The following is a 12366-nucleotide window of genomic DNA, read 5'->3' as shown; positions in this document are numbered from 1 at the left end:
TTATCAAAAATACAACAGAAAGCCAAAATGGCCAGCTGGATGAAATAGCTGAGTTGGGAGAGTGTTAGATTGAAAATCTAAAAGTCCCTTGTTCAATGCTGGGTTTCGGAAAAGTCTGAGAGGTTTCTTGCTTCTCACAAAATATTTCTTGGTATCAGCTCAAGTTTTTCTTTCTTTATTTATCAAAATATTTGATCAACTGATCGACAACATGATCAATTCAACATAGAATTGTCTTTCTGTCCTCCTTCTAAATTTGCTTCCACCTCTCTTGCATTCAGCTTCGACTACAAATGTTTCCTATTTCATGCTTTTTTGTAAAGTAAACTCTTGTCTGCATCAGCTTCCACTTCTCCTTGAACACAGATTTCAGTATTCAGATGACATAGCTTACCTACTCAGGCCAAATACCTCTGTGTAATATGGTGCTAGTCCATTCAGAGTAAAAAAAAAAGCTACCTAACCTGGATCCGAAAAATGCTATTTACCTATTGCACCCGTTAACTGATGAATGATACAGGACATCTTAAAACATAGCTCTAGCATGAGGTTGAGCATCTATTTTCTTGAGAAGTTTAAAAGAAAGGATGAAGACCCAAACTACCAGCAGGCCGAAATAGCTCAGTTGGGAGAGCGTTAGACTGAAGATCTAAAGGTCCCTGGTTCTATCCCGGGTTTCGGCACAATTTCAACTTCTGCTTTTCATGTCACAAAAGCTGTTTGTGTTGTTGATCAGATTGATAAAAGGTTTTGATAAAGAAGAGCGTTGATTTAACTCCAATCAATTCAACATATTATTTACTTTCTGTCTTCCTTTCAAACTTGCTTCCACCTCTCTTGTATTCAACTATGCCTCATTTATTTGCAACTTCTTGCTTTATTTTAAAGTAAAGCTTTGCCTGCATCAGCCTCCAATTCCCCTTATACAAAACTGTCAGTAGTCAGATGACATAGCTTGTACACCCTGGCCATATAGGTCTGTGTTTCAGAGTATAAGTCAATTCAGAGTTTAGAAAAAAAAATTCTACCTACATTGTCCCCTAAAAAGGATATTCACTCATCAGACCAAGTTACCTGCTGAATGATACTGGACACTTTAACACATAACTATAAACGAAAATAGAATGACCAGGTTCTGTATGTATCGTCTACAATTATTAATAATACATCAGGAGGCCACAGGGACTTGTTGGCTGAAATATCTCAGTTGGGAGATCGTTAGACTGAAGAGCTTAAGGTACCTGATTCAATCCTGACTTTCAGCACAGTGCGAGGGGATCCTACATTGTTGCAAAATATTTCTTGAAATCAGCTCTAGTTTTTTTTTCTTTATTTCTCAAAATATTTTATCAACTGATCAACAACATGATAACTTCAACAAAAAGTTGTCTTTCTGTCCTCCTTCTAAACTTGCTTCCACCTCTCTTGCCATCAGCTTTGATGACGAATTTATCCCATTTTATACTTTTTTCAAAGTAAACTCTTGTCTGCATCAGCTTTCACTTCTCCTTGAACAAAGTTGTCAGTATTGAGATGACATAGCTTACCTACTCAGGCGACATACGTCTGTGTAATACAGTGCTGGTCCACTTAGAGTTTTAAAAGAAAAACGACCTAACATTTATCCCAAAAACGCTACTCGCCCATTTCACCAGTTAGCTGCTGAACAATGCAGGACACATTAAAACACAGCTCTAACCTCAGATTGAAAATCCAGGTTCTGCATCTCTGTTCTGGGATTGTTCAAAAAAAGAGGCTGAATACTATAGCTGCTGGCAGGCCGAAATAGCTCAGTTGGGAGAGCGTTAGACTAAATATCTAAAGGTCCCTGGTTCGATCCCGGGTTTCGGCACGTTTTGAACTTCTGCTTTGCATGCCACAAAGACTATTTTGAGTCAACTCATATTGACTTTGTTTATAATGATCAAAACATTTTATCAAGATAATCGACAATACAATTAATTCAACATATTATTTACTTTCTGTCTTTCTTTCAAACTTGCTTCCACCTCTCTTGTATTCAACTTTGCCTCCTTTATTTCCCAATTCTTCCTTTAATTGAAAGTAAAGCTTTGCCTGCATCAGCCTCCAGTTCCCCTTATACAAAACTGTTAGTAGTCAGATGACCTAGCTTGCCGACCCTCGCCATATAGGTCTGTGTTTCTGAGTATAAGTCCATTCATAGTTTACAAACATCATCTAACTAACTTGGCTCCTAAAAAGGAAATTCACCCATCAGAACAATTTAGCTACTGAATAATACTGGACAATTTAACACATAACTGCACATGCAGATAGAGTGACCAGGTTCTGCATTTTTCTTTAACAATTATAAAAAATACAACAGAAAGCCAAAATTGCCAGCTGGATGAAATAGCTCAGTTGGGAGAGCAGTAGACTGAAGATCTAAAGGTCCCTGGTTCAATCCCGGGTTTAGGCACATTTTGAACTTCTGCTTTGCATGCCACAAATGCTATTTGGAGTCAACCCATATTGACGTTGTTTATAATGATCAAAACCTTTTATCAAGCTGATCGATAAGACAACCATTTCAACATATTTTTTACATTCTGTCTTTCTGTCAAACTTGCTTCCACCTCTCTTGTATTCAACTTTACCTGCTTTATTTGCCAATTCTTCCTTTAATTGAAAGTAAAGCTTTGCCTACATCAGCCTCGAGTTCCCCTTATACAAAACTGTTAGTAGTCAGATGACCTAGTTTGCCTACCCTCGCCATATAGGTCTGTGTGTCTGAGTATAAGTCCATTCATAGTTTACAAACATCTTCTAACTAACTTGGCTCCTAAAAAGGAAATTCACCCATCAGACCAATTTAGCTGCTGAATAATATTGGACAATTTAACACATAACTGCACATGCAGATAGAATGACCAGGGTCTGCATTTATCTTTAACAATTATCAAAAATACAACAGAAAGCCAAAATGGCCAGCTGGATGAAATAGCTGAGTTGGGAGAGTGTTAGATTGAAAATCTAAAAGTCCCTTGTTCAATGCTGGGTTTCGGAAAAGTCTGAGAGGTTTCTTGCTTCTCACAAAATATTTTTTGGTATCAGCTCAAGTTTTTCTTTCTTTATTTATCAAAATATTTGATCAACTGATCGACAACAGGATCAATTCAACATAGAATTGTCTTTCTGTCCTCCTTCTAAATTTGCTTCCACCTCTCTTGCATTCAGCTTCGACTACAAATGTTTCCTATTTCATGCTTTTTTGTAAAGTAAACTCTTGTCTGCATCAGCTTCCACTTCTCCTTGAACACAGATTTCAGTATTCAGATGACATAGCTTACCTACTCAGGCCAAATACCTCTGTGTAATATGGTGCTAGTCCATTCAGAGTAAAAAAAAAAGCTACCTAACCTGGATCCGAAAAATGCTATTTACCTATTGCACCTGTTAACTGATGAATGATACAGGACATCTTAAAACATAGCTCTAGCATGAGGATGAGCATCTATTTTCTTGTGAAGTTTAAAAGAAAGGATGAAGACCCAAACTACCAGCAGGCCGAAATAGCTCAGTTGGGAGAGCGTTAGACTGAAGATCTAAAGGTCCCTGGTTCAATCCCGGGTTTCGGCACAATTTCAACTTCTGCTTTTCATGTCACAAAAGCTGTTTGTGTTGTTGATCAGATTGATAAAAGGTTTTGATAAAGAAGAGCGTTGATTTAACTCCAATCAATTCAACATATTATTTACTTTCCGTCTTCCTTTCAAACTTGCTTCCACCTCTCTTGTATTCAACTATGCCTCATTTATTTGCAACTTCTTGCTTTATTTTAAAGTAAAGCTTTGCCTGCATCAGCCTCCAATTCCCCTTATACAAAACTGTCAGTAGTCAGATGACATAGCTTGTACACCCTGGCCATATAGGTCTGTGTTTCAGAGTATAAGTCAATTCAGAGTTTAGAAAAAAAAATTCTACCTACCTTGTCCCCTAAAAAGGATATTCACTCATCAGACCAAGTTACCTGCTGAATGATACTGGACACTTTAACACATAACTATAAACGAAAATAGAATGACCAGGTTCTGTATGTATCGTCTACAATTATTAATAATACATCAGGAGGCCACAGGGACTTGTTGGCTGAAATATCTCAGTTGGGAGATCGTTAGACTGAAGAGCTTAAGGTACCTGATTCAATCCTGACTTTCAGCACAGTGCGAGGGGATCCTACATTCTTGCAAAATATTTCTTGAAATCAGCTCTAGTTTTTTTTTCTTTATTTCTCAAAATATTTTATCAACTGATCAACAACATGATAACTTCAACAAAAAGTTGTCTTTCTGTCCTCCTTCTAAACTTGCTTCCACCTCTCTTGCCATCAACTTTGATGACGAATTTATCCCATTTTATACTTTTTTCAAAGTAAACTCTTGTCTGCATCAGCTTTCACTTCTCCTTGAACAAAGTTGTCAGTATTGAGATGACATAGCTTTCCTACTCAGGCGACATACGTCTGTGTAATACAGTGCTGGTCCACTCAGAGTTTTAAAAGAAAAACGACCTAACATTTATCCCAAAAACGCTACTCACCCATTTCACCAGTTAGCTGCTGAACAATGCAGGACACATTAAAACACAGCTCTAACCTCAGATTGAAAATCCAGGTTCTGCATCTCTGTTCTGGGATTGTTCAAAAAAAGAGGCTGAATACTATAGCTGCTGGCAGGCCGAAATAGCTCAGTTGGGAGAGTGTTAGACTGAAGATCTAAAGGTCCCTGGTTCGATCCCGGGTTTCGGCACATTTTGAACTTCTGCTTTGCATGCCACAAAGACTATTTTGAGTCAACTCATATTGACTTTGTTTATAATGATCAAAACCTTTTATCAAGATAATCGACAATACAATTAATTCAACATATTATTTACTTTCTGTCTTTCTTTCAAACTTGCTTCCACCTCTCTTGTATTCAACTTTGCCTCCTTTATTTCCCAATTCTTCCTTTAATTGAAAGTAAAGCTTTGCCTGCATCAGCCTCCAGTTCCCCTTATACAAAACTGTTAGTAGTCAGATGACCTAGTTTGCCTACCCTCGCCACATAGGTCTGTGTGTCTGAGTATAAGTCCATTCATAGTTTACAAACATCTTCTAACTAACTTGGCTCCTAAAAAGGAAATTCACCCATCAGACCAATTTAGCTGCTGAATAACATTGGACAATTTAACACATAACTGCACATGCAGATAGAATGACCAGGGTCTGCATTTATCTTTAACAATTATCAAAAATACAACAGAAAGCCAAAATGGCCAGCTGGATGAAATAGCTGAGTTGGGAGAGTGTTAGATTGAAAATCTAAAAGTCCCTTGTTCAATGCTGGGTTTCGGAAAAGTCTGAGAGGTTTCTTGCTTCTCACAAAATATTTCTTGGTATCAGCTCAAGTTTTTCTTTCTTTATTTATCAAAATATTTGATCAACTGATCCACAACATGATCAATTCAACATAGAATTGTCTTTCTGTCCTCCTTCTAAATTTGCTTCCACCTCTCTTGCATTCAGCTTCGACTACAAATGTTTCCTATTTCATGCTTTTTTGTAAAGTAAACTCTTGTCTGCATCAGCTTCCACTTCTCCTTGAACACAGATTTCAGTATTCAGATGACATAGCTTACCTACTCAGGCCAAATACCTCTGTGTAATATGGTGCTAGTCCATTCAGAGTAAAAAACAAAAGCTACCTAACCTGGATCCGAAAAATGCTATTTACCTATTGCACCCGTTAACTGGTGAATGATACAGGACATCTTAAAACATAGCTCTAGCATGAGGTTGAGCATCTATTTTCTTGGAAATTTAAAAGAAAGGATGAAGACCCAAACTACCAGCAGGCCGAAATAGCTCAGTTGGGAGAGCGTTAGACTGAAGATCTAAAGGTCCCTGGTTCAATCCCGGGTTTCGGCACAATTTCAACTTCTGCTTTTCATGTCACAAAAGCTGTTTGGAGTTAAATCAACGCTCTTCTTTATCAAAACCTTTTATCAATCTGATCAACAACACAATCAATTCAACATATTATTTACTTTCTGTCTTCCTTTCAAACTTGCTTCCACCTCTCTTGTATTCAACTATGCCTCATTTATTTGCAACTTCTTGCTTTATTTTAAAGTAAAGCTTTGCCTGCATCAGCCTCCAATTCCCCTTATACAAAACTGTCAGTAGTCAGATGACATAGCTTGTACACCCTGGCCATATAGGTCTGTGTTTCAGAGTATAAGTCAATTCAGAGTTTAGAAAAAAAAATTCTACCTACCTTGTCCCCTAAAAAGGATATTCACTCATCAGACCAAGTTACCTGCTGAATGATACTGGACACTTTAACACATAACTATAAACAAAAATAGAATGACCAGGTTCTGTATGTATCGTCTACAATTATTAATAATACATCAGGAGGCCACAGGGACTTGTTGGCTGAAATATCTCAGTTGGGAGATCGTTAGACTGAAGAGCTTAAGGTACCTGATTCAATCCTGACTTTCAGCACAGTGCGAGGGGATCCTACATTCTTGCAAAATATTTCTTGAAATCAGCTCTAGTTTTTTTTTCTTTATTTCTCAAAATATTTTATCAACTGATCAACAACATGATAACTTCAACAAAAAGTTGTCTTTCTGTCCTCCTTCTAAACTTGCTTCCACCTCTCTTGCCATCAACTTTGATGACGAATTTATCCCATTTTATACTTTTTTCAAAGTAAACTCTTGTCTGCATCAGCTTTCACTTCTCCTTGAACAAAGTTGTCAGTATTGAGATGACATAGCTTACCTACTCAGGCGACATACGTCTGTGTAATACAGTGCTGGTCCACTTAGAGTTTTAAAAGAAAAACGACCTAACATTTATCCCAAAAACGCTACTCACCCTTTCACCAGTTAGCTGCTGAACAATGCAGGACACATTAAAACACAGCTCTAACCTCAGATTGAAAATCCAGGTTCTGCATCTCTGTTCTGGGATTGTTCAAAAAAAGAGGCTGAATACTATAGCTGCTGGCAGGCCGAAATAGCTCAGTTGGGAGAGCGTTAGACTGAAGATCTAAAGGTCCCTGGTTCGATCCCGGGTTTCGGCACATTTTGAACTTCTGCTTTGCATGCCACAAAGACTATTTTGAATCAACTCATATTGACTTTGTTTATAATGATCAAAACCTTTTATCAAGATAATCGACAATACAATTAATTCAACATATTATTTACTTTCTGTCTTTCTTTCAAACTTGCTTCCACCTCTCTTGTATTCAACTTTGCCTCCTTTATTTCCCAATTCTTCCTTTAATTGAAAGTAAAGCTTTGCCTGCATCAGCCTCCAGTTCCCCTTATACAAAACTGTTAGTAGTCAGATGACCTAGCTTGCCGACCCTCGCCATATAGGTCTGTGTTTCTGAGTATAAGTCCATTCATAGTTTACAAACATCATCTAACTAACTTGGCTCCTAAAAAGGAAATTCACCCATCAGACCAATTTAGCTACTGAATAATACTGGACAATTTAACACATAACTGCACATGCAGATAGAGTGACCAGGTTCTGCATTTTTCTTTAACAATTATAAAAAATACAACAGAAAGCCAAAATTGCCAGCTGGATGAAATAGCTCAGTTGGGAGAGCAGTAGACTGAAGATCTAAAGGTCCCTGGTTCAATCCCGGGTTTAGGCACATTTTGAACTTCTGCTTTGCATGCCACAAATGCTATTTGGAGTCAACTCATATTGACGTTGTTTATAATGATCAAAACCTTTTATCAAGCTGATCGATAAGACAACCATTTCAACATATTTTTTACATTCTGTCTTTCTGTCAAACTTGCTTCCACCTCTCTTGTATTCAACTTTACCTGCTTTATTTGCCAATTCTTCCTTTAATTGAAAGTAAAGCTTTGCCTGCATCAGCCTCGAGTTCCCCTTATACAAAACTGTTAGTAGTCAGATGACCTAGTTTGCCTACCCTCGCCATATAGGTCTGTGTGTCTGAGTATAAGTCCATTCATAGTTTACAAACATCTTCTAACTAACTTGGCTCCTAAAAAGGAAATTCACCCATCAGACCAATTTAGCTGCTGAATAATATTGTACAATTTAACACATAACTGCACATGCAGATAGAATGACCAGGGTCTGCATTTATCTTTAACAATTATCAAAAATACAACAGAAAGCCAAAATGGCCAGCTGGATGAAATAGCTCAGTTGGGAGAGTGTTAGATTGAAAATCTAAAAGTCCCTTGTTCAATGCTGGGTTTCGGAAAAGTCTGAGAGGTTTCTTGCTTCTCACAAAATATTTCTTGGTATCAGCTCAAGTTTTTCTTTCTTTATTTATCAAAATATTTGATCAACTGATCGACAACATGATCAATTCAACATAGAATTGTCTTTCTGTCCTCCTTCTAAATTTGCTTCCACCTCTCTTGCATTCAGCTTCGACTACAAATGTTTCCTATTTCATGCTTTTTTGTAAAGTAAACTCTTGTCTGCATCAGCTTCCACTTCTCCTTGAACACAGATTTCAGTATTCAGATGACATAGCTTACCTACTCAGGCCAAATACCTCTGTGTAATATGGTGCTAGTCCATTCAGAGTAAAAAACAAAAGCTACCTAACCTGGATCCGAAAAATGCTATTTACCTATTGCACCCGTTAAGTGATGAATGATACAGGACATCTTAAAACATAGCTCTAGCATGAGGTTGAGCATCTATTTTCTTGGGAAGTTTAAAAGAAAGGATGAAGACCCAAACTACCAGCAGGCCGAAATAGCTCAGTTGGGAGAGCGTTAGACTGAAGATCAAAAGGTCCCTGGTTCAATCCCGGGTTTCGGCACAATTTCAACTTCTGCTTTTCATGTCACAAAAGCTGTTTGGAGTTAAATCAACGCTCTTCTTTATCAAAACCTTTTATCAATCTGATCAACAACACAATCAATTCAACATATTATTTACTTTCCGTCTTCCTTTCAAACTTGCTTCCACCTCTCTTGTATTCAACTATGCCTCATTTATTTGCAACTTCTTGCTTTATTTTAAAGTAAAGCTTTGCCTGCATCAGCCTCCAATTCCCCTTATACAAAACTGTCAGTAGTCAGATGACATAGCTTGTACACCCTGGCCATATAGGTCTGTGTTTCAGAGTATAAGTCAATTCAGAGTTTAGAAAAAAAAATTCTACCTACCTTGTCCCCTAAAAAGGATATTCACTCATCAGACCAAGTTACCTGCTGAATGATACTGGACACTTTAACACATAACTATAAACGAAAATAGAATGACCAGGTTCTGTATGTATCGTCTACAATTATTAATAATACATCAGGAGGCCACAGGGACTTGTTGGCTGAAATATCTCAGTTGGGAGATCGTTAGACTGAAGAGCTTAAGGTACCTGATTCAATCCTGACTTTCAGCACAGTGCGAGGGGATCCTACATTCTTGCAAAATATTTCTTGAAATCAGCTCTAGTTTTTTTTTCTTTATTTCTCAAAATATTTTATCAACTGATCAACAACATGATAACTTCAACAAAAAGTTGTCTTTCTGTCCTCCTTCTAAACTTGCTTCCACCTCTCTTGCCATCAACTTTGATGACGAATTTATCCCATTTTATACTTTTTTCAAAGTAAACTCTTGTCTGCATCAGCTTTCACTTCTCCTTGAACAAAGTTGTCAGTATTGAGATGACATAGCTTACCTACTCAGGCGACATACGTCTGTGTAATACAGTGCTGGTCCACTCAGAGTTTTAAAAGAAAAACGACCTAACATTTATCCCAAAAACGCTACTCACCCATTTCACCAGTTAGCTGCTGAACAATGCAGGACACATTAAAACACAGCTCTAACCTCAGATTGAAAATCCAGGTTCTGCATCTCTGTTCTGGGATTGTTCAAAAAAAGAGGCTGAATACTATAGCTGCTGGCAGGCCGAAATAGCTCAGTTGGGAGAGTGTTAGACTGAAGATCTAAAGGTCCCTGGTTCGATCCCGGGTTTCGGCACATTTTGAACTTCTGCTTTGCATGCCACAAAGACTATTTTGAGTCAACTCATATTGACTTTGTTTATAATGATCAAAACCTTTTATCAAGATAATCGACAATACAATTAATTCAACATATTATTTACTTTCTGTCTTTCTTTCAAACTTGCTTCCACCTCTCTTGTATTCAACTTTGCCTCCTTTATTTCCCAATTCTTCCTTTAATTGAAAGTAAAGCTTTGCCTGCATCAGCCTCCAGTTCCCCTTATACAAAACTGTTAGTAGTCAGATGACCTAGCTTGCCGACCCTCGCCATATAGGTCTGTGTTTCTGAGTATAAGTCCATTCATAGTTTACAAACATCATCTAACTAACTTGGCTCCTAAAAAGGAAATTCACCCATCAGACCAATTTAGCTACTGAATAATACTGGACAATTTAACACATAACTGCACATGCAGATAGAGTGACCAGGTTCTGCATTTATCTTTAACAATTATAAAAAATACAACAGAAAGCCAAAATTGCCAGCTGGATGAAATAGCTCAGTTGGGAGAGCAGTAGACTGAAGATCTAAAGGTCCCTGGTTCAATCCCGGGTTTAGGCACATTTTGAACTTATGCTTTGCATGCCACAAATGCTATTTGGAGTCAACTCATATTGACGTTGTTTATAATGATCAAAACCTTTTATCAAGCTGATCGAAAAGACAACCATTTCAACATATTTTTTACATTCTGTCTTTCTGTCAAACTTGCTTCCACCTCTCTTGTATTCAAATTTACCTGCTTTATTTGCCAATTCTTCCTTTAATTGAAAGTAAAGCTTTGCCTGCATCAGCCTCGAGTTCCCCTTATACAAAACTGTTAGTAGTCAGATGACCTAGTTTGCCTACCCTCGCCACATAGGTCTGTGTGTCTGAGTATAAGTCCATTCATAGTTTACAAACATCTTCTAACTAACTTGGCTCCTAAAAAGGAAATTCACCCATCAGACCAATTTAGCTGCTGAATAACATTGGACAATTTAACACATAACTGCACATGCAGATAGAATGACCAGGGTCTGCATTTATCTTTAACAATTATCAAAAATACAACAGAAAGCCAAAATGGCCAGCTGGATGAAATAGCTGAGTTGGGAGAGTGTTAGATTGAAAATCTAAAAGTCCCTTGTTCAATGCTGGGTTTCGGAAAAGTCTGAGAGGTTTCTTGCTTCTCACAAAATATTTCTTGGTATCAGCTCAAGTTTTTCTTTCTTTATTTATCAAAATATTTGATCAACTGATCGACAACATGATCAATTCAACATAGAATTGTCTTTCTGTCCTCCTTCTAAATTTGCTTCCACCTCTCTTGCATTCAGCTTCGACTACAAATGTTTCCTATTTCATGCTTTTTTGTAAAGTAAACTCTTGTCTGCATCAGCTTCCACTTCTCCTTGAACACAGATTTCAGTATTCAGATGACATAGCTTACCTACTCAGGCCAAATACCTCTGTGTAATATGGTGCTAGTCCATTCAGAGTAAAAAAAAAAGCTACCTAACCTGGATCCGAAAAATGCTATTTACCTATTGCACCCGTTAACTGATGAATGATACAGGACATCTTAAAACATAGCTCTAGCATGAGGTTGAGCATCTATTTTCTTGAGAAGTTTAAAAGAAAGGATGAAGACCCAAACTACCAGCAGGCCGAAATAGCTCAGTTGGGAGAGCGTTAGACTGAAGATCTAAAGGTCCCTGGTTCTATCCCGGGTTTCGGCACAATTTCAACTTCTGCTTTTCATGTCACAAAAGCTGTTTGTGTTGTTGATCAGATTGATAAAAGGTTTTGATAAAGAAGAGCGTTGATTTAACTCCAATCAATTCAACATATTATTTACTTTCTGTCTTCCTTTCAAACTTGCTTCCACCTCTCTTGTATTCAACTATGCCTCATTTATTTGCAACTTCTTGCTTTATTTTAAAGTAAAGCTTTGCCTGCATCAGCCTCCAATTCCCCTTATACAAAACTGTCAGTAGTCAGATGACATAGCTTGTACACCCTGGCCATATAGGTCTGTGTTTCAGAGTATAAGTCAATTCAGAGTTTAGAAAAAAAAATTCTACCTACATTGTCCCCTAAAAAGGATATTCACTCATCAGACCAAGTTACCTGCTGAATGATACTGGACACTTTAACACATAACTATAAACGAAAATAGAATGACCAGGTTCTGTATGTATCGTCTACAATTATTAATAATACATCAGGAGGCCACAGGGACTTGTTGGCTGAAATATCTCAGTTGGGAGATCGTTAGACTGAAGAGCTTAAGGTACCTGATTCAATCCTGACTTTCAGCACAGTGCGAGGGGATCCTACAT

At 37.6% G+C, this 12366-nt stretch overlaps 6 non-coding genes across 6 annotated transcripts; all 6 read left to right on the top strand.

Moving 5' to 3' along the window:
• The first annotated feature begins 1779 nt into the window (after positions 1–1779).
• Positions 1780–1852, top strand: TRNAF-AAA (transfer RNA phenylalanine (anticodon AAA)). Its single transcript has one exon. It is a non-coding gene; the product is annotated as a tRNA-Phe (tRNA).
• A 1675-nt stretch (positions 1853–3527) lies between these two features.
• On the top strand, positions 3528–3600 carry TRNAF-GAA (transfer RNA phenylalanine (anticodon GAA)). Its single transcript has one exon. It is a non-coding gene; the product is annotated as a tRNA-Phe (tRNA).
• A 1096-nt stretch (positions 3601–4696) lies between these two features.
• On the top strand, positions 4697–4769 carry TRNAF-GAA (transfer RNA phenylalanine (anticodon GAA)). The gene has a single exon. It is a non-coding gene; the product is annotated as a tRNA-Phe (tRNA).
• Positions 4770–5856: 1087 nt separating this feature from the next.
• On the top strand, positions 5857–5929 carry TRNAF-GAA (transfer RNA phenylalanine (anticodon GAA)). The gene has a single exon. It is a non-coding gene; the product is annotated as a tRNA-Phe (tRNA).
• A 1095-nt stretch (positions 5930–7024) lies between these two features.
• TRNAF-GAA (transfer RNA phenylalanine (anticodon GAA)) lies at positions 7025–7097 on the top strand. The gene has a single exon. It is a non-coding gene; the product is annotated as a tRNA-Phe (tRNA).
• Positions 7098–9942: 2845 nt separating this feature from the next.
• Positions 9943–10015, top strand: TRNAF-GAA (transfer RNA phenylalanine (anticodon GAA)). The gene has a single exon. It is a non-coding gene; the product is annotated as a tRNA-Phe (tRNA).
• Positions 10016–12366: the final 2351 nt, after the last annotated feature.

Source organism: Triturus cristatus, chromosome 8 (genome assembly GCF_964204655.1).
Source record: "Triturus cristatus chromosome 8, aTriCri1.1, whole genome shotgun sequence".
Lineage (NCBI taxonomy): Eukaryota > Metazoa > Chordata > Amphibia > Caudata > Salamandridae > Triturus > Triturus cristatus.
This window is presented reverse-complemented; position numbering and strand designations above follow the sequence as displayed.